The sequence below is a fragment of the Lipotes vexillifer genome, unplaced genomic scaffold, assembly GCF_000442215.2.
Source record: "Lipotes vexillifer unplaced genomic scaffold, Lipotes_vexillifer_v1.1 scaffold408, whole genome shotgun sequence".
Classification (NCBI taxonomy): Eukaryota; Metazoa; Chordata; class Mammalia; order Artiodactyla; family Lipotidae; genus Lipotes; species Lipotes vexillifer.
The window spans coordinates 450,792-472,533 of NW_006787469.1; the positions used below are offsets into that span (position 1 = coordinate 450,792).

A 21,742-nucleotide genomic window follows, 5' to 3' on the forward strand; every position below is an offset into this window, starting at 1 on the left:
GAGGGGTGGGATAGGGAGGGTGGGAGGGAGGGAGACAAAGAGGGAGGAGATATGGGAACATATGTATATGTATAACTGATTCACTCTGTTATAAAGCAGAAACTAACACACCATTGTAAAGCAATTGTACCCCAATAAAGATGTTAAAAAATTAAAAAAATTAAAAAAATAAAGTTTCTCTGACCCTACAGCTACTGCCATGACCATAGAACCAGGAGGCACTTGGAAAAGACCAAAGCACTCAGTCTTTATCCAAGTGCATTCATTATATGGCGTTAGTTAGCAGAAAGAAGGAAAATATAGACTGAAATGTAAAATACTTCCATCTCATTTTCTTCTGTCTTCTCCAAATGGCATTTATTATCTACAATGTAGATTTATCACAACTTAATATTGCAATACAATGAGCAGTTCCAAATCAGTAAGAAAATAATCAACGTCCCAAAAGAGTAAAAAATATTAAATAACTGACCAAATGCCATTGCTAAGCACAATAAATTTTTACTGTACTTTTCCATCTTTCTACAAATATATAAATTTTATATTGTTATTCATAGTATATAACCTGCTGTGTATTGCTTTTCATTCCTATATTCCTCAAACACTTAAGCATTTTAAACATTTCTGTGATTCATTTTCACAATTCTGAGTTTAGAGGTTCATAAATGACACAACTAACTTAATGAGTTCTTAACAATTGACAATCTTCTTATTCTCATACCAACATGAGATGAATGAAATCCAAAATTTCCATTAGAAAATATCAGTAGCAACTAGTATTTATAACTGCAGCTCAAGGTCAATGATTCCTAGTGGTATGGAACACAAAGAAAAAAAGCAGAAGAGTTACCGTCACTATTTGTAAGCCCTCAATTTCCAAAATTCTATGAATGCAACTCTCCTTAGTCAAGCACTCCCTGTCCTGAAACAAATTTGCTAGGTTGGCTGGGTTATTTTTCATTTACTTCCATCTAGCACTCAAGTTCTCTCTTCACACTTCCTTCTTTCAACTGTAGAGTATTTGATCAGAATCAGTGAGAACTCATGAGTTTCAATATAAGTAAATAGATATAATGGAACTGTGTGCGTGTGTGTGTGTATATACATCTGTATATGCAAATATCTATTCCCTAGCTTTGTCTAACTCTACTGAGGAGACCAAGGAACAGTGATATCTCAATAGCAATGATCACACCTAGCACCCAGACTTGGCTAAATGCCATTTCCCATTAATGGGAACAATCTGAGCATCGTAACAAACAATAATACTAACAGACTGTCATCCACTGAAGAAAATGGGAAACCATGAGTCAGTACAAACATAAACAAGTAAATAATTTGAAAGTTTGATGAGGAATGGGATATTTACATAGTGTTTCAAAGTACCTCTCGACACAATACTTATTACAAAGAAGGGAAAAGAGTAATTACAGTGGAGAAGCCTGGCGAGACGCCACCTTAATCAAGAAATCAAAGTGAACTCTGTGATATTCCTACCGAAGATGCATAATCTGAATCTAATCATGAGGAGATACTGAACCAAATTAAGAAACATTCTAAAAAATAATTCCCCTGTAATCTTCCGAAGTGTCAAGATTATGAATACAAAGAAAAACTGAGGAACTATTCCAGCATGAATTAGACTAGACATATGACAGCTAAATGCAACAAGTGATTCTGAACCAGATCCTTTTTCTATAAAGGACATCACTGGGACAATCAGCAAAACTCAAATGGAATCTAATGATTAGATGTAGTAATATAACAATTTAAATTCCCAGTTTTGAAGGTTGTATTGTGGTTATGTAAAAGAATATTCTTTACTATAAGGAACTGCACACTCAAGTATCTGGGATAACTGGGTAACAGGTTGGCAACTTTTAAATGGTTCAGGAAAATTTTTTTTGGATGTACTTTCATATTCTCTGTAAATTTGTGATCATTTCAAAAAAATTTTTTAAGTTTAATAAAAAGATGTAAGGAAAAATACAATAACAGAAAGCACCCTGGATTCTGAGTCAGGCCTGAGTTCCTACAGATACCAGCACTGCCACTTACTTGCTGTGTGACCTGGTATGAGTAACGTGCTTTGTTTCCCTTTTCCTCATCAGTAAAATAGGGATGACGTTTATTGTAAACAGTTTATTGTAAAAATCAAATGAAGTAAATTATGAGAAAATGCTTAATACATGAAAATGCTAATGAAGCATAAGGTATTTATTTTGCAGTCCTGTTGAATCAAATTAAAAAATAACCATAAAGATAAAATGAAATGTACTACAGGTACAAGAAACACATTGTGGCACTATATCAATCAGGGTCTAAACAGAAACAGATGGTATATTCAAATTAGAATCATTCAGGTTTAATTAAGTAAAAACACTATTCACAAAGGTGTGGGTGTGAAGTAGGAAAACCACAAGGGACAGTGGAGTAACCTGGAACCAGTACCTGGAAATTCACCAACTCAGAGCCAAAATGGACGAAGGGGGAAAAACATTCACCAAAACCTGGAAGAAGAGAACCATGCGGAGAGCACCACATTGAGAGGAGCTGTGACTTAAGTTAACAGATGAGGCCAGACCAAGCCAATCCCTCAGGAGGAAACCTCTCCCTCTCATCTGCTAGAGCTCTCCACTGTTCAACCCCAACTCAAGCCAGAGGGCAAGGAAGCCCAATGATTAGTCCAACAGGTCAGCCTTTGGGGCACAGAAAAAGGTAGAAAACGATAAAGAGTTGACCTGGAAGAGCAAAAGGAAGACATTCAACAGAACTGAATTCAATTGAAGAAGCAGGGAAGACTTCATGAAACAGGAAACATCTGAAGTGGGCCTCAAGCCATGAGTAGGATTTTAATTATTAGGTTGATTATCTAGGCAGTATGAATAACACATATAAAGCTGCGAGTAGTGAAAATGCATGGCTATCCAGGTGAAATTTAGAAAATCAGATATGTTGTAAGATAAGACTAAATATTGGGGTGATGCAAAGGATGAGGTTTATCTTTTCTTTCATTTTTAAAAAACTGAGGTATATGGGACTTCCCTGGTGGTCCAGTGTTTACAACTCTGTGCTTCCACTGCAAGGGGTGTGGGTTCAATCCCTGGTCAGGGTACTAAGATCCCACACATCACATGGCTTAGCCAAAAAAATTGAGGTATAGCTGATTTACAATATATTAGTTTCAGGTGTACAACACAGTGATTAAAAATTTTTACAGATTATACTTCATTTAAGGTTATTATAAAATATTGGCTATATTCCCTGTGCTGTACAATATATCCTTGTAGCTTATTTATTTTATACATAGCAGTTTGTACCTCTTAATCCCCTACTCCTATCTTGCCCCTCACCTCTCCCCACTGGTAACCACTAGTTTGTTCTCTATATGTGCCAGTTTGTTTCTGTTTTGTTATATTCATTTGTTTTATTTTTTAGGTTCCACATATAAGTGATATGTACAGTATCTGTCTTTATCTTATTTATTTCACTAAGCATAATATCCTCCAGGTCCATCCATGTTGTTTCAAATGGCAAGATTTCATTCTTTTTTATGACTGAGTAGTATTCCATGACATATATATATATATATATATATATATATATATATATATATGTACACACACACACACACACATATATATTATATATATATATATCTCACATCTTCTTTATCCATTCATCTGTTGATGGACACTCAGGTTGCTTCCATATCTTGGCTATTATAAATAATGCTGCTTATGAAAACTGAAGTGCATGCATCTTTTCAAATTAGTGTTTTCATTTTCTTTGGATATATACCCAGGAGTGGAATACTGGACCATATGGTAATTCTATTTTTAGTTTTTTGAGGAACCTCCATACTGTTTTCCACAGTGGCTGCACCAATTTACATTCCCACCAACAGTGTACAAGGGTTTCCTTTTCTTCACATCTTTACCAACATTTGTTATATGTGGTCATTGATGATAGTCACTCTGACAGGTGTGAGATGATATCTCATTGTGGTTTTGAGTTTCATTTCTCTGATGATTAGTGATGTTAAGCATATTTTCATGTGCCTGTTCGCCATCTGTATGTCTTCTTTGGAAAAATGTCTATTCAGGTCTTTTGCCCATTTTTTAATTAGGTTGGTTTTTTGTTTGTTTTATACTGAGTTGTATGAGCTATTTATATATTTTGGGTGTTAACCCCTTAACAGTTATATCATTTGCAAAAATTTTATCCCACTCAGTAGGTTGTCTTTTCATCTTGTCAATGGTTTCCTTTGCTGTGCAAAAGCTTTTAAATTTAATTAGTTCCCATTTATTTTTTCTTTTGTTTCCACTGCCTTAGAATACGGATCAAAAAATACTGCTATGGGGCTTCCCTGGTGGCGCAGTGGTTGAGAGTCCGCCTGCCGATGCAGGGGACATGGGTTCGTGCCCCGGTCTGGAAGGATCCCGCATGCCACAGAGTGGCTGGGCCCGTGAGCCATGGCCGCTGAGCCTGCGCGTCTGGAGCCTGTGCTCCGCGACGGGAGAGGCCACAGCAGTGAGAGGCCCGCGTACCGCAAAAAAAAAAAAAAATACTGCTATGATTTATGTCAAAGAGTGTTTTGCCTATGTTTTCTTCTAGGATTTTTATGGTTTCTGATCTTAAATTTAGGTCTTTAATCCATTTTTAGTTTATTTTTGTACATGATGTGGGAAAATGTTCTAATTTCATTCTTTTACGTGTAGCTGTCCAGTTCTCCCATCACCACTTACTGAAGAGACTGTCTCTTCCCCATTGTATATTATTGCCTCCTTTGTCATAGATTAACTAATCATAAGTAAGTGGGTTTATTTCTGGGCTCTCTATTCTATTCCACTGAGCTATGTGTCTGTTTTTGTACCAGTACCATACTCTTTTCATTACTGTAGCTTTGTAATATAGTCAGTAGTCAGGGAGCATGACACCTCTAGCTCTGTTCTTCTTTCTCAAAATTGCTTTGGCTACTTGGGGCCTTTTGTGTTTCCATACAAATTTTATAATGATTTATTCTAGTTCTATGAAAAACGCCATTGGTATTTTGATAGGGATTGCATTGACTCTATAGACTGCCTTGGGTAGTAGGGTCATTTTAACAATATTAATTCTTCCAAACAATGAACATGATATATCCTTCCACCTGTTTGTGTCATCTTCAATTTCTTTCAGCAGTGTATTATAGCTTTCCAAGTACAGGTCTTTCATTGGGTTGGCCAAAAGGTTCATTTGATTTTTTCCATAAGATAGCTCTAGTAGCACTTGGTTGTATTTAACTTCCTTTGAAACAATTTTGTTAGACTGTATGTGACAGCTGTCATATCAGTGCATTTGAAAAAGACTTAACAAAATTGGTGAATTTTTGTGTAGCCGTTTTAATATTTAAGATGGAAGAAAAAAGCAACATTTTTGGAGTGCTATGCTTTATTATTTCAAGCAAGGTAAAAATGCAAGCGAATACAAAAAAAAGATTTGTGCAGTGTACAGAGAAAGTGCTATGACTAGGTTTTCTCCTAGTTATTTCATTCTTTTTGAAGTGATGGTAAATGGGATTTTTTTCTTAATTTCTCTTTCTGATAGCTTGTTGTTAGTGTATAGAAATGCAACAGATTTCTGTACTTTAATTTTGTGTCCTGCAACTTTACCAAATTCATTGATGAGCTCTAGTAGTTTTCTGATGGCATCTTTAGGATTTTCTATGTACAGTACCATGTCATCTGCAACCAGTGACGGTTTTACTTCTTCCTTTCCAATTTAGATTCCTTTTATTTCTTTTTCTTGTCTGATTGCTGTGGCTAGTACTTCCAGTACTGTGTTGAATAAAAGTGGCAAGAGTGGGCATCCTTGTCTTGTTGCTGATCTCAAAGGAAATGTTTCAGGTTTTCACCACTGAGTATGAGGTTAGCTGTGAGCTTGTCATATATAGCCTTTATTATGTAGAGGTATGTTCCCTCTATACCCACTTTGTGGAGAGTTTTTATCGTAAATGGATGTTGAATCTTGTTAAAAGCTTTTTCTGCATGTACTGAAGTGATCATATGGTTTTTATTCATACATCGTTTTACTGACTTTCTCCATATCTTCCTTTAGTTCTTTGAGCATTTTTAGGACAGTTAAAAGTCTCTGTCTAGTATATCTGCCTTTAGGCCCTTCTCAGGGGTGGTTTCTGTTGATTAATTTCTTCCTTTACATGGGCTACACTTTCATGTTTCTTTGTATTGTGATTTTTTTGTTGAAAACTGGATATTTGAACCTAATAATGTAGTAACTCTGGAAATCAGATTCTTTCCTTTCTCCAGCATATGCTGTCTCTTGTTATTCTTTTCATTTATTGTTTTTGTGTTTTTGATTGTTGTAGGCTGTCTCTGTGCTGAGGATCAGACAGAGGTGTAAAGGTGAAGTATTCTCAGGTCTTTTCTGAGCCTTTCCCTGGGCATGTCTGGTCACGTTTTAATTCTCCCTGTGTGTTTTGTTGTTTTTGAATGCCCTGGTCATAAATATCTGGCTCCCAAAAAGAGAAAAAGAGAAAAATGAAGTTGGGTGGGGGTGGGGAGAAGGGTGCTGGCCCTTTAAATCCCCTGGAAGTCACTTCAGCAGGGGGGGAAGGTGCTTATCACAATGGATGATGGTGGAACAAAAATGCCCACCTCTTTGTCTGCACCCCTGTGATTAAAAGCACCAATCAGCAATCAATCTGTGATCAGAAGCAGCAATTAGCAATCAGAGTAGATTCCTGATATTTGGAAAACAGGGTCCTTTTTGCCCACCCTGACTTCTGCAAGCTACGTGCAAGATGCTCCAGGACCAGTGAATAGCTGCCTGCCACTTGTCTGGAAATAGGGAATGGGTGGCTGCTACTATGTTAAGAGCTGAAATTAACTTCAATTTGTCCTCCAAGTCTTCCTCTGGAAGTGGCAAGTCTTCAATAGACTCCAGAGTTCCCAAACAGTTACTTAAGATGGATTCTGCCAGTGCAATTGTTATCTAGGTGGGAAGGACAGATTCCTGCTTTCTTTCCAGAATCCTCTCCTTCATAATAATTTTCTAAAATACAGATTAGTACCCTCATGTTTCCCTACTGAAAGCTGTCTATATTTAAGTACATAGGAATCTCTTATTCTTGAGTCCATTAACTAAGATGCATCCAAATTATCACCCTATATATGTACTTTTCCTTTTAAATTTTTGAAAAATATAAATATGTGAAATGATATTAATCTAAACAGAGACTCTAACAAAGCCATATGAAATATTTACTCAACCAATATTTGTAAAGTGCCTACTAAAGCAAAATACTGTGCTTTGCACTACTCCTATTGTTTAAGGATGATTGTTAGGATTACTTTGCACAATGAATATACTTCAACAGAAGTGCTTTATTCAACAAACAGCTCATACGACTCAACAACAAAAAAACAAACAACCCGATCCAAAAGTGGGCAGAAAACTTAGAGACGTTTCTCCAAAGAAGAAATACAGATGGCCAATAGGCACATGAAAAGATGCTAAACATCACTAATTATTAGAGAAATGCAAATCAAAACTACAATGAAGTACCACCTCTCACCGGTCAGAATGGCCATCATTAAAAAGTCTACAATTTTTTTAAAAGCGCTTTTACAAAAACCAGAGTTTTAGATTCATATAGCTAGTAACATTTACTGAGCAATTATTTTGTGTTAGGCTCTCAGCACCTTAAATGTTATTAATCCATTTAATCCTCACAATACATCTATGAGGGTAGTTAACATTATCCAAGTTCTCTAATGTTCACACGAGAAAATTGATGTCCCATGGGTAGTAAGTACCTCTAAACAAAGCTCTTGCTTTTAACCACTGTGATATTCTGCCACTAGCAAAATAACTGTTCACCAGAGTTATCAGGAAAGGAAAATCTTATCTGTTGAACACTAAGCTATTACCCTACAACTTAAAATTGTTCTTCAAGGTTTCCTTACTTCCTGTTGTTTTGCTTCACACTGGGAGAAACTTTACCAAGTCTCCTTTGAGTATTTCTAAATAGCAGTCTCAGTAAAATTTTGTTAAAGCCTTTGGTCAAAAGCAATAAAATCTGATCCTTCTGCCATTTGTTAATCACTTTTGGACTCTTTTTGCTCCATTAACCTTTTCATTTGCACATGAAGAGAATTATAATCTCACCCCCAAATTTCACCCACATTGCTATTATTAAATGACCAGAATTTGAAGCCTTATTAGAGACAGAAAAGATTACATTTTTTTCTTTCTTTGCTGTTTTTCAAACTACAAAGAACACCCACTTTTTGTACCAAGTGAAAAAATACAATGCATGAAGAAAAAACTAACCTTCCATCCCTACCTCAACCCCTAATCCTACTCATTTAAGTATCCAACAAGTCCCCTTCAGGTACTGATGGAAAGGATATAACCAACAGGTATGTCCTTCCATACCTTTCTCCACATATATAAGGATATACAGTTCTTCGTTTTTCTTTATTTTCATTGAAAGAGACACATATAATGCACGTCAACCTGCAACTTGTTTTTTATCACATAACATAGCATTAACATACAGGTTATTTCCCATAGATACAACTCTTCCTTTTTTCATGCATACACAAATCCACAGTTACACAAACACAATTTAAAATAATTGGGGGACTTCCTTGGCAGTCCAGTGGTTAAGAATCCGCCTTCCAATGCAGGGGAGGTGGGTTCAATCCCTGATTGGGGAGCTAAGATCCCACATGCCACAGGGCAACTAAGCCCGCGCGCCGACAACTACTGAGCCCACGCTCTCTGAAGCCCACGCACCACAACTAGAGAGAAGCCTGTGCACCGCAACAAGAGATGCTGCATGCTGCAACTAAGACCCAATGCAGTCAAATAAATAATGAATTAATTAAAATAACTGGGCTATCATGCATGCTGCGGGGGCAATGCTTCATTTTATTTCCTTTTTATTTGCCACCCCTCTTTTCCCTTCCTCTTTTCCTCCCTCATACATTAACCCCCACCTGTGGGTAAGACGTTAACAACTGGCATCATTTCTTGTTCTTCCCACAGTCATAACCATAAATGCACACATGCTCACTCACATATTTATGGGTTTTGAATTCTTCTAAGACATCTGCAATATATTTCACGGTATGTATGTACAAAAATTGAGTCAATCGTTCCCCTATAAATGGGCAATCACTTGTTTCTACTATTTTATCCCTACTCAAAATGGTTCAATAAATATCCTTGACCATATATCCTTATTACTGGTGTTTTTATTTTTATAGACTATGACCCTTACCTCTAGACACTCCAAAGTATAAAGTCTAAATTCCTCTATCAGGACTGCAACAAAACCTGAGGCCTCCCCTGAACCCTCTAGGCCCTGACTGTCTGCTGACCCACAGCTGCTGCTGCTTTTTTTTTTTTTTGAAGCAAACGGTGAAATAATCTTTTTATAGGACACTGAAAGATATGAAATTCCACACTGAAATTAAGAAACCCTTTGAGAGGAGAAGCTTCATACAATATGCACAGTTTGGAACTGTTCAAGTATAGTTTCCTTGTAAAAAGTAGTTCTACCATAGCAAACCACATTTAAAGAGCTCTTAGAGAAACAGTAAGACAAACTTATACCAAACACAGTACAGGTTTGGTATAATAAACTTATGCTTTAGTTGTACAATCTAAAAGTGGTCCCAGAATGCCATCTGGAACTTGGGATGTACAGCCTTCAGAGGCAGTTTCTGGCACAACATTTTGATATTCTTGTTCCTCCATAGGGAAGCATTTCTCAATCAAACTTAATGAAACTTTGTACACAGACTCATTTTCATGGTTTTATAGAGCTTCAGTTTTGTCCAAACCTCTACATTCTTCAATTATACTAAGTTTCTCAGTTTCAGCAGCCTAGAAGATACCTGAAATGGCATCCAGAATAACCATGGTAATTTTGGTATCTTGCACAGTTCAGAGGTTCATCAACAATTCTACTGCGCCACAATGAACAATCTGTTACACAATCTGTTCAACTGTTCCACAACTTTTCTAGTTGGTCACAGCTCATAAAGCTTCCTTTTGCGTCTTAAAGTCTGCCTTAGAACACCAGTGAGGAATGGGACTAATCCATGATTCACAACTCACTGTATCTGGTGATGGTGGCCAGCTATGATATTTGATATTGTCCATATATCTGCTAATACTTCTGGACATCATGATACAGGAGACGAACTAAAGTAGGAAGAATTTGCTCAACAGCATCTAACAGGGATGCAGGATTCTTGTTGCAACAAAGGTTTGAAAGTGTCCAGGTAAGGTGCTACAAGTAACCACATGCTAAAGATGACACATTGGGAACTGCAAGAAAAAGCCAACAGTGGATCAACTGCACTACACTTGATAGCCAAGTCAAAAAAAACTGAACCATCACCTGCAATGTTTCCGACAGCCCATACACCTTGTTCACTGATGTAAGCATGGGGAGATGCCAGCAGAGAAATGAATGCTGGGACAGCACAGCCCCAGTCTGTTTTTCTTTCTTCTGTTTTTTTAACATCTTTATTGGAGTATAATTGCTTTACAATGGTGTGTTAGTTTCTGCTGTAAAACAAAGTGAATCAGCTATACATATACATACATCCCCATATCTCCTCCCTCTTGTGTCTCCCTCCCACCCTCCCTATCCCACCCCTCTAGGTGGTCACAAAGCACCGAGCTGATCTCCCTGTGCTCTGCAGCTGCTTCTCGCCAGCTATCTATTTTACATTTGGTAGTGTATATATGTCAATGTCACTCTCTCACTTAGTCCCAGCTCATCCTTCCCCCTCCCTGTGTACTCAAGTCCATTCTCTATGTCTGCGTCTTTATTCCTGTCCTGCCCCTAGGTTCTTCAGTACCATTTTTTTTTAGATTCTATATACATGTGTTAGCATACGGTATTTGTTTTTCCTCTTTCTGACTTACTTCACTCTGTATGACAGACTCTAGGTCCATCCACCTCACTACAAATAACTCAATTTCGTTTCTTTTTATGGCTAATATTCCATTGTATATATGTGCCACATCTTCTATATCCCAGTCTGTTCTGATTGAATGATTTATGCATGCCTGCTGCGCTGGGTCTTAGATGCAGCATGCGGGATCTTTAGTTGCAACATGCATGCAGGATCTAGTTCCCCAATCAGGGATTGAACCTGGGCCCCCTGCATTGGGAGTGTGGAGTCTTACCCACTGGACCACCAGGGAAGTCCCAGCCCCAGTCTGTTCTGACGTCCTAGAGGCAATGTTAATGAGCACCCAAGCAGATTCAAACTGAATGGGACTAAAGTCAGTTATGTCCAAGAAGGACACAAATTTTGGAATCAAACCAGCCCAGATTATGTTGTCTATGGGGGCTGTTTTTCCTAGGAGGCAGTTTCCCAGCAGCTTGAGTCACTTGTAGCTGGCTTTCCAAACTGTTGCTATGATGCCTTTGACAGTATCATCAACAGACCAATTTACAGTGCCCTGGTTGTTTTGGTTTTCTTACAGTGGAGAACCAGCAGCCTCAGGAAGCAACCTTACATTTCTCCTTTTCAGCACCTGGTCATCCTTCTTAGCTTATTAGCTTTCCTCAGTTCCACATTAACCAGTATTCAGTGCGGCCTCATTTCTGTACTATCATGCCCTTGAATCTGTTAAGGCAGGCAGCTGGTGAGTTAGCATTCCTGTGGCTGGACATGGTTATGAGACACAGGGAGAAAGCTACAGAGCCAGCTCAGGTTTCCACAGGAGGCTGTGCAGACCCTATAGCTTCTTGACTTAAGAAAACTTGGGGCTAGAAATGGAAGGAAGCTGAGACATATTCAAGTCTCTTCTTCCTAGATATTCTCTAAGCATGTGATTTCCCAATTCTTCAACCTCTTGCCACGATGTGCCCCAAATGATTTTCCCCACCACCCTGTAGAATACTAGAAATTCTCTCCATTAGAGTAATTCATCTGAGTTTGCTGTAACTTCACAGTGCCCCTATTAAAATGCACATGCTACCAGGAAGGACAGAAGATACTTTGCTGTGAATAGAAAAGGGATTGGAGAAATTATTGTGTGCTGGATAAAATGGTGATCAGGTATCAGAGAAGATAATGATAATAATAATAATAACACTTATGTAGCATTTATTATCTGCGAAGCACTGTTCTAAGTGTTTTATATTTACTTACTCATTTAGTCCTCACAACAACTCTGAGGTAGGTATCATTATCCCCATTTTACAGATGGGATAAGTGAAGCACAGAGAGATAAAGGGACTAGCCCAGGATCACAGCCAGTAATCTGTGAAACTGGAAAATAAACCATATTTTTAATCACTATACTTCACCACCTTTCATCTAGGAAGGAGATGGGGTGTCAAAGAGGAAAGTCTAGGGTCCCTCTGGTGTCGGACCCTAAAATATGCCCTCTCTACTGAATGCAACTCTTATCACCTTTATCAAAAGATAAAAACAGAAATCCCTATTTGTCTAGGGCTTCTTTTTCTGAAAAGAAAAAAAGAAAAAGAGGGACTTCCCTGGTGGCGCAGTGGTTAAGAATCTGCCTGCCAGTGCAGGGGACACGGGTTCAACCTCTGGTCTGGGAAGATCCCACATGCCACGCAGCAACTAAGCCCGTGTGCCACAACTACTGAGCCTGCGCTCTAGAGCCTGTGAGCTACAGCTACTGAAGCTCACACACCTAGAGCCCATGCTCCGCAACAAGAGAAGCCACCGCAATGAGAAGCCCGCGCACCACAACGAAGAGTAGTCCCCGCTCACCGCAACTAGAGAAAGCCCGCATGCAGCAACAAAGACCCAACGCGGCCAAAAATAATTAAAAAAAAAAAAACCTCAAAAACAAAAGAAAAAGAAAATTGCACATAGCAGCAAATACTCATACAGAGGTAATAGATACACATACCACACAGAGAAACATATATTCTTAGTTTAAGCCTCTGATTACTGAAGGAATCAGAAAAACTGAGCTTTGAGATCATCAAAACACATATCTTTGTTTATACAAGATTTTTCTATTTCTAACAATGCTTTTTTGCTAAGGAATGTTCCCATGAACAACTGTCCAAGTGGCATGTGCGATCTGGTAGGTCCCATATGCGGCTTTCATACTCTCTGGACATAAGCAAGGAATTCACAGGACAGATAGATGGGTTTCTAGCTCTAATGCTTCCCTCCTCCTTGCAAAAAGACAGATTCCTTATACAGGATCCTATGAGAAAAGATGAAAGATGGATTTATTGGAATAGAATCTAAAGACTTGCCATTCCCACAGCCACTTCTAAGAAGACAGCCACAAGCGATTCCTTGATTATAATCTGCCATGTTTTATGTCATTTAACCCTGTTTTCTAGGCCCCATCTGACTGGGCCCCAAGCAAAGCAAGTATGGGCAAAAGTAAGACTGTCAACCATCAGATGACTCCAAATAAGAATGCTAATAAGGGTATGCCAAATTGGATAAAGATTAATGGACACGATCAGCTCTTGGGGAGCTCTGAATGCGAGACAGAGAGCTGCTGTTGGCCTCCTACAGTTACTGCTGAATTCTGAGTGGTAATGAATAACGTTCCACTGTCATGTGGCCTGGCTGTGTGACTGTGGACAGTTTCCTTATTTCCTCACATAGCCTCACATTCACAACCCATCATGTGAGACAACCTGATCACCTCTCTCCCATGCAGCTTGAAAAAGCCCTAGCAAAATGGCAGGTTCAACTGTCAACAGCAACAAGCACAAAGCCAAATCACTGAGCAGCAATCACATGACAAGTGGACTCGTTAGCAGTTTGCCCAGCAGCTGGTCTGGACAAAGACAACGAGGGTGGCAATATGGAAAAATGGTTTGATTATCAGGCGTGAGGGAGCCTTTGCTTATTCATAGGCAGAATTCAAGAGGGATAAGCTGTTTCACTGCTTTCAGGGTAGTATATAAAATAAAGGGACACTGCAGATCCAAGAGAAGGCCTTCACTCCATCAGATAGAACTTCCAAGAGCTAGGATATCTGCAGCAATTCAGGCAAATCATCCGGGAATCTTTCCATTCCTAATAATTAAGTATCTGTGAGACAGAGTTAGCAAATTTTTTTCTATTATGAGCCATACAGCAAATATATTAGGCTTTATGGGCCACAGAGTCTCTGTCACAACTACTCAACGCTGCCTTTTTATACAAAAGCATCCATAAACACTACATAAACAAATGGGCATAGCTATGTTCCAATAAAACTTCACTAAGTCAGGTGGTGGACAGATATGGCCCACAGTTGTAAGGCAAAAGTCCTTTTTAGAGCCAACTTCTTGAAAATTATAAGTGGGTTTGAAGGTTCCAAGTGGAATAAGAAACAAAGCAAAACTAAAGAGCGTCCTACATACATGAAAGGCCTTCTAATCCTTTGAAATACATTAAAATCATTTATCATTGAAAATAAAGTGAAAGTATATGGACAGATCACCTAGACCCATTTTCTTATTTATTTATTTATTGTCTGCGTTGCGTATTTGTTGCTGCATGCAGGCTTTCTCTAGCTGTGGCGAGCGGGGGCTACTCTTTGTTGTGGTGTCGTTACGGTTCACTGGCTTCTCATTGCAGTGGCTTCTCTCGTTGCAGAGCACAGGCTCTAGGCACGCAGGCTTCAGTAGTTGCACCAGGCGAGCTCAGTAGTTGTGGCTCGCGGGCTCTAGAGTGCAGGCTCAGTAGTTGTGGCACACGGGCTTAGTTGCTCCGTGGCATGCGGGATCTTCCCAGACCAGGAATCGAACCCATGTCCCCTGCATTGGCAGGCAGATTCTTAACCACTGCGCCACCAGGAAGTTCCGACCCATTTTCTTACAATAACTGATATTGTACCAAAGTTAAAGTCACTCAATAAGATCAACACTGATGAGTCATCAGTCAGGACAAGCTTAGGTTAGCTTAGGCTATTGTAGCACGCCTCTAAAGCATAGTAGCTTAAAACAACAAAAGTTTATTTCTGGCTCATGCTACCTGTGGGTCAGTAGGGAGTCTTGATGGTTGTAGCTTCTCTGACAGAACTATCTCTGACATTACTGATCTTGGTGCCAGAAGGAAAGAGGGCTTTGGAAGGTCATACTCCAGCAATTGAAGGCTCAGACATCATTTCTCCTTAAAATATACTGGACAGAGCTCATAATATGGCCCCCTTCCCCTCACACAATGGGACCAGGAAGTGAAATTCTATTATGCAACAGAAGATGAAAAGCCAGGAATACTGAGTGAGCAGCGTGAGTGACTATCACATAGCAATGGTTAAGTCACTTTTACCTAGATGATCACAAAATGAGCTTTTCTTATTAAAAACACATTTCTGATATACTGGATAGCCAGAAACCACTGTCAACTTCATTTACATTAAAATTTCAAAGTGTTCGGTATACTCTTCCTTAGTGTCTAAGGATTTGGCAATGGCAGGACTTGAGGTCATCATTATGAGTATCAATCCTTTATTTATTTATTTACTTATTCATTTATTCATTTATTCATTTACGGCTGTGTTGGCTCTTCGTCTCTGTGCAAGGGCTTTCTCTAGTTGCGGCAAGTGGGGGCCACTCTTCATCCCGGTGCGCGGGCCTCTCACTATCGCGGCCTCTCTTGTTGCAGAGCACAGGCTCCAGACGCACAGGCTCAGTAATTGTGGCTCACGGGGCAAGTTGCTCCGCGGCATGTGGGATCTTCCCAGACCAGGGCACGAACCCGTGTCCCCTGCATTGGCAGGCGGACTCTCAACCACTGCGCCACCAGGCAAGCCCATGAGTATCAATTCTTAATGCCCATACTGGAAGATGCAGAGAATACAGTAGACTGAGTGTTTACTGACCACAGGACATAACCAGAAGCTGTGTTGGGGGCAGGGCTCTCCCAGGAAGTTTTGAGGACAGGATACACAGAGTGGTTTTTCCAGAGCCCTCTCCAAGACCAGCATGTATTTCAGAATTCCTTAGCTCCCTACTTCAGTCTTCTGGACCAGCTTTGATGGTATAGCAGGTGCTGTTAATGTTCTACACCTATATACACTTGGATTCCTTTACTATTTTCATGTGCACCAGCCAGTGGGTGTGCTTTAATTTCCAAAAGTCAGTATCTGTGTCTCTTTATCTGTTTTTCTTGGACGATTGCCCTCAGGTTACTGAAACACTTTTTAAGAGCCAGATGCTCTTTCTTTCTTTATTTATTTTTAACATCTTTATTGGAGTATAATTGCTTTACAGTGGTGTGTTAGTTTCTGTTTTATAACAAAGTGAATCAGCTATACATATATATATATCCCCATATCGCCTTCCTCTTGCGTCTCCCTCCCACCCTCCCTATCCCAACCCTCTAGGTGGTCACAAAGCACCGAGCTGATCTCCCTGTGCTATGCAGCTGCTTCCCACTAGCTATCTATTTCACATTTGGTAGTGTATATATGTCCATGCCACTCTCTCACTTCATCCCAGCTTACCCTTCCCACTCTCCGTGTCCTCAAGTGGTGCTGGGAAAACGGGACAGCTACATGAAAAAGAATGAAATTAGAACACTCCCTAACACCATACACAAAAATAAACTCAAAATGGATTAAAGACCTAAATGTAAGAGCCAGACACTATAAAATTCTTAGAGGAAAACATAGGCAGAACACTCTATGACATAAATCACAGCAAGATCCTTTTTGACCCAACTCCTAGAGAAATGGAAATAAAAACAAAAATAAACAAATGGGACCTAATGAAACTTAAAGCTTTTGCACAGCAAAGGAAAGCATAAACAAGACAAAAAAGACAACCCTCAGAATGGGAGAAAATATTTGCAAATGAAGCAACTGACAAAGGATTAATCTCCAAAAATTTACAAGCAGCTCATGCAGCTCAAGATCAAAAAAGCAAACAACCCAATCCAAAAATGGGCAGAAGACCTAAATAGACATTTCTCCAAAGAAGATATACAGATTGCCAACAAACACATGAAAGAATGCTCAACATCACTAATCATTAGAAAAATGCAAATCAAAACTACAAAACTACCTCACACCGGTCAGAATGACCATCATCAAAAAATCTAGAAACAATAAATGCTGGAGAGGATGTGGAGAAAAGGGAACCCTCTTGCACTGTTGGTGGGAACATAAATTGATACAGCCACTATGGAGAACAGTATGGAGGTTCCTTAAAAAACTAAAAATAGAACTACCATACCAGCCAGCAATCCCACTACTGGACATATACCCGGAGAAAACCATAATTCAAAAAGAGTCATGTGGGCTTCCCTGGTGGCACAGTGGTTGAGAGTCCGCCTGCCCATGCAGGGGACATGGGTTCGTGCCCCGGTCCTGGAAGATCCCACATGCCGCGGAGCGGCTGGGCCCATGAGCCATGGCCACTGGGCCTGCGCGTCCGGAGCCCGTGCTCTGCGATGGGAGAGGCCACAATAGTGAGATGCCCGCATACCACAAAAAAAAAAAAAAAAAGAGTCATGTACCACAATGTTCACTGCAGCTCTATTTACAATAGTCAGGACATGGAAGCAACCTAAGTGTCCATTGACAGATGAATGGATAAAGAAGATGTAGCACATATATACAATGGAATATTACTCAGCCATAAAAAGAAACGAAACTGAGTTATTTGTAGTGAGGTGGATGGACCTAGAGTGTGTCATACAGAGTGAAGTCAGACGAAAACAAATACCATATGCTAACACATATATATGGAATCTTAAAAAAAAAAATTGATATGAAGAACCTAGGGGCAGGACAGGAATAACAGCCAATTGTTCTTTAGAAGGCAGTTTTTACCAATGACTGATGGGTACAGGGAAACTCAGGACATTCTTGATTCAGAAAACTCTATACTCTGTCTTCAGAGCACCTCTGTGGAGTTGCTTGGCCTCCTCCTTCCCTTGCTGGTCTCAGTTCCCCACCCTACCTACCACTTCTTTTCCAGTGATACGTCCTAATAAATGAGTTTCACATAACTCCTTATCTCAGGGTCTGTTACTGAGGAAGCCAGACTGAAAACAGCCCACTCACAGCTTGAGGACATAAAGGCTATACAGTGCTACAGAACGAGACCAGGATTTGGACTCAGGAGACTCCAAATGACAAAGTTCCCACCCTACAACTTATTAGGTAACAGCAGTCTTTATTAACCCTTCTAAAATGTAGAAATAATGGTACCTAACACAACAATTTTGTGACAAATACATGGGATGATGACAATACATGTGAAAGCACTTTGTAAACTAGAGAATATTACCACCAGGAAGAAGTTAGCTCATTTAAGATAGGTGTTTCCCAACTTCTAATCCTTCCCCCAACCTGTAATTATGACTATGCTCCCCACTGTCTACAAATAGAAGAAAATTTGTACAGTGGTAGTGTCTGAAGTACAGCCCAATAATTTGCATTTCTAACAAGTTCCCAGGTAATATCAATGCTGCTGATCTGGAGACCTCACTTTGAGAAGGAAAACTTCAGCCACCTTTGCAGAATGAAACTTACAGTGGTCCTACCTTACCATAGAGAGAATTTATAGGAAACAAAGACTAAGCTTTAAAAAACTTATTGTGAGATTTTCTTTCCCATGCTGTGGATATATGTCCTCATGCTATGAAATAAACATGTGCAAAGTTGGCTGTGAAGAAAATTTCTGTAGCAGAAAATTTCTATACTCCATCTCAATTCTATACTGACTTGCATTTAATTTTTTAAAAAAAGAGGTTCAGATAGCTGTTACTTTAACATCTGTCATGACACTAGATTGACAAGAACAACAATTTATTCACTATTGAAATGTACCAGGTAATATTCAAAGCACTTTACCTGCATTAATAATTTATTCCTCACAACAACCCATGAAGTAGATATTATCATCTTCATTTTACAAGTGAGGCAACCAAATCAGAGAGAGGTCCAGAAAGCTGCCCAGAGTCATACAGCTAGCAAATTGTCAGAGGTGGGGCTCAAACCCAAGCAGTGTGATACTACAGTCCACGGTCTAAACCAAAAACAACATTGCACAATGGATGATTTTTTAAAACTCTGACCAGTTTACAAAATTCTCACTCTATCATCTTTCTTCTTATTGGCTCCCCTTTATGTATATACCTTCCATTACTATGTGGGCCATATGATCAAGCATGGAGTTACCCCAAGCACAGGCATGGCTCCCAGGAAGCTTGCCAGTTGCTTTGCCTACATGTGGATAATAACTCATAATGCTGGGCTGTAATACAATCCCACACACAACTATTAAATATGGCATATGCTCAACCTGAACAGTACCAAAACTGAGACGGGATGATAAACAGCACACGTACTAAAACCTCACTAATCTACTCTATTTTGAAGATGCTCTCCATGACATCATTTTTTTGCTAAAGAAATGCACTGAACAAACTAAAATGGGGACTTCCCTGGTGGTCCAGTGGTTAAGACCTCGCACTTCCAATGCAGGGGGAACAGGTTTGATTCTCAGTCAGGGAACTAGGATCCTGGATGCCACGCAGCACAGCCAGAAAAAAAAAAAAAAAAGAACAAACCAAAATGCATCTCTATAGCTAAAAACCAGCCCCAGGCTGAATGCACGAGGAGGTTAATTGGATCCTGACAGATGCAAGTCAGAAAAAGAAGGGAAGGCTGAGGAGAAAGGCTGGCAGGGCTGTGTTTGGCCTGCCTGCCCTCTCTCAAATTCAGTGATTAGCTAGGCAGGGACATTATTTTGCCTCTCAGAGCATTCACTGGAAAAAAGCCCCAGGAAAGAGCTTTACAGTGTGTTTTAACAGAGCACAAGTGGGACTTCTGAGATGCTGGTAATGTGCTATTTCTCGATCTGGATGCTGGTTATGTGGGTATGCTCAGCTTGTAAAAGTTCAAGTGGGCAGAAAATTTGAGCTGTTCACTTATAATGTGTGAACATATAATTTTTCTGTGTGTAAATTTCAATTTAAAAGTTTTAAAAAGAGTAGTTCTGTCTCCTTACCAGCCAAAAATAATGACACGCATCTGCTAAGGAATCTTTTCACCACACAGGCTGTTCTGCTGCAGAAGCTTCTTCATGACACATCGACTGAGCCAGAGGAGGGGGTTGTGAACAAAGGGTGGGGTGACAGCGAGGGCTTGGCTCACGTTCGCTGAGGGCTTCAGAAGCCTTCCTCAACGCTGGACTGTTTAGGCAGAGTGCCATCACAGCAGGGGAGGAAGAAAAGAGCAGCATTTCCTCTCTAGCTGTTAGCTTCCTCTTTGTCCTTACTCCCTTCTTCCAAAATGTCCCCTGTCCACCCCCACCAACCTCAGCAGCAAATTATGCAAAAGAGTAGCAGTCCCGGGAGTTGAACCCCCAGATTCAGGGATGCCCTGGGCTGACCGTCACGAGCAAACCCAAGCAGGCCCCTGCAGTACTGAAGGGGACACACACATCATACACCTAAGGGCCCCACACACTCAGTTAACACTAACTGAATAAATGAATACATAACCCGTGGACCCAATCCAGAATACACACCATAAATGTGTGCTGAATAAAATTAACAATAGCTGTTCTCCAGGTCTCCCTTAAGCACTGCCTGCGTTAATTCCACACACGTGATCTTCAGCCAAGATATACATTCACCAGGTCAGCATTCTCCACATAGCACTGTTTCCATATTTTTGAATGTGTTCAAGTGGGCTCTTTACCACCTTTTGTAATGGATGCCCTCAGGCAGCACTCTGAAGGGAAGTCAAGAAGGGCAAAGCTGCTTCAAGTTGCTGGAGTTGCTAATACTACTTCTATATAGGAAGAAAACAGGCCCTGAGGATGGAGTTCCTGTTTTTAACTCTCATTCCTGCCTAAGTGGAAAAAGTTTTCCACAACCATGCTGCTAGGAGCAAATTTCCTGTTTTTAATATTGTTTAGTCTGAATGGGTCTCTAGAGACCAAACTTAATGCTGGAGAAGCAAACAAGCTGAGCCCCCAAGACAGTTCTAATTTCATAGTCGAGCTCAGCCAGCCCAGCTTAAGCCTATACCATTCTCAGCAATCCAAGGTCTAGTTAAAGAGATTAGTTTTGGGTTGATCTGAATTGCATCTGCCTCATGCATCCCACTGGCAGGGGCCTTCCTCCCTTGAGCAACAGTTCCCTCCTCCAGTCTTCCCTGAAGACTTGGTAGTTTGCAGAAGACAGAGCTGCCTGTTAGACCTCTAACCGTAACCGTCTTGTGGTGCTTCTTGTGCCTCAGCCCCTCATCTCAAGTCACCTCAACCAAATAAACAAAGCATGACTCCAGCCTTAGCCAACAGCCCTGGAACAAAGGTGCTTCTTGGAGCTGTCACAGCCACTTACTAAAGTGCATGCAAAAGACAAAAAAATTAGATGATCGAAGAGAGACCCGACAGTGGTGAGCACTCAGCTCAAAAATTACTTGCTGGTGACAACTAAGAGATGCACTGACACAAACCTGGACAGTTAGGAACCTGGGACTGATTTTCAATGAAGCGTAGTTAATAAGCCTCTAAAAACCCTAACAGAGCTGATGAATGACTAAGGGATTCATTCTCTGGTGCATAAATGCTTCTATGTGGAAGATACTGAGCAGATGAGGTTCATCTTTGCAGAAAAATAAATATTTGGAAATTAAAGCTGGTGGAATCTAGGATAAAACTAGAAAACAATGTAGGATTTCATCTCATTCAAAAACATATATTAAGATTCTTCTGGATTCAAACTAGAGGTCCTGCATTCACTCTGTCCCT

General features: G+C 40.0%; 1 protein-coding gene and 1 pseudogene across 1 annotated transcript in view; both read right to left on the bottom strand.

The window, feature by feature from the left end:
• STARD9 (StAR related lipid transfer domain containing 9) overlaps nucleotides 1-21,742 on the bottom strand; it is a 137,047-nt gene that overhangs the window by 87,632 nt on the left and 27,673 nt on the right. The window lies entirely within an intron of this gene.
• LOC103082689 (importin subunit alpha-1 pseudogene) lies at nucleotides 9,655-11,722 on the bottom strand (annotated as a pseudogene).